Genomic DNA, 1,602 nt, shown 5'->3' on the forward strand with positions numbered 1-1,602 from the left:
TGCCGAGGTTGGCCAATTATGGGCTTTCTCAACTTTGCAAGGGAGAGCCGGATACCGTGGCACATCTTTTGTTCAACCCTCGACACCTCTTCGCATTTAAAGTGGCATAAAGGAATGGCTTGGTTTAGTGGATCTGGACACCTCTCGATGGTCTAATTAATGGTGGATGAGTGGTAGTGCTCCATCTCCGAGGTCCATGGTCATCGATGCAAAGGGCGCTCTTCTATGGTCCTTCTTGTCGCTTCGGGAATTTAAAGCGAGTGAAATAAAATGTTTAAAACAAAATTGTGCTTCCATACCCACCGTAGTTTTATGAATGAATGGAGTAAAAAAATTACACCTCACTCAACTTGCACCAAGAAGCATGTGTAAGACGTATGATCAGGTGGGAAAGAAGCCCTACTCGGATGATTTCCGAGATAGGGGTGATGATCTATTTATATGAGGACACAAGGTCGGTTTACAGAGTTTGTTACAGAAACTACTTTGACAACGTATCGTATACAAACTACATTGTCTAACACCCTCCCTTAATCACAACTTACGTAAGTTGAGATTATGCCTAAACTCTGTAAAGCTCTTCACAGGAAGTGGTTTTGTAAACCCATCTGCAATCTGATCCTGTGAAGGTATAAACCGAACTTCTAGCTTCTTGCTTAATACCCTTTCACGAACAAAGTGAAAATCTATCTCAATGTGCTTTGCTCTTGCATGAAACACTGGATTTGCTGATAGATAAGTAGCTCCTAGATTGTCACACCATAAACATGGCGTTTGCATCACTTTTACTCCGAGTTCTGCCAGTAAAGACTGTACCCAAATTACTTCTGCTGTTGCATTAGCCACAGATTTATACTCTGCCTCTGTACTAGATCTGGATACTGTTGCTTGTTTCTTGGCACTCCATGAGATCAGATTAGGTCCATAAAACACAGCAAAACCTCCAGTTGAGCGACGATCATCCACACAACCAGCCCAATCAGCATCAGAGAAGGCACTAACAAGTGTAGATCTTGACTTCATAAACGTAAGACCATAACTCAGAGTATGACTCACATATCTCAAAATACGTTTAGCAGCAGTCCAATGTACTGTAGTAGGAGCATGAAGATACTGACAAACCTTGTTCACTGCAAATGAAATATCTGGTCTTGTAAGGGTGAGATACTGTAGCGCACCTACCATACTTCTGTAATTTGTACTATCCTCAGGACCCAACAAATCTCCATCTTGGGCAGTTATCTTCTCAGATGATGACAAGGGAGTAGAGACACCGGAGCATCCTATCATATTAACCCGAGCAAGAACATCGTGAGCATATTTTGCTTGATTCAGTACTACGTCATCACTTACTTTATGCACTTCAATTCCCAAGAAGTAGTGAAGATCACCAAGGTCTTTCAATGCAAACTTTTTACTCAAATCTCGTAGAAGAGCATCAGTTGCACTTTGAGAAGAGCTGGCGACTATGATATCATCAACATAGATAAGCATAAAGATGGTGACATGTGACTTGCGATAGATGAACAAGGAAGTATCAGATTTAGACGCAAAGAAGCCAAAAGCAATTAACTGAGCACTTAATCGAGAGTACCATGCTCG

The sequence above is a fragment of the Lolium rigidum genome, chromosome 1 (genome assembly GCF_022539505.1).
Source record: "Lolium rigidum isolate FL_2022 chromosome 1, APGP_CSIRO_Lrig_0.1, whole genome shotgun sequence".
NCBI classification, from domain to species: Eukaryota; Viridiplantae; Streptophyta; class Magnoliopsida; order Poales; family Poaceae; genus Lolium; species Lolium rigidum.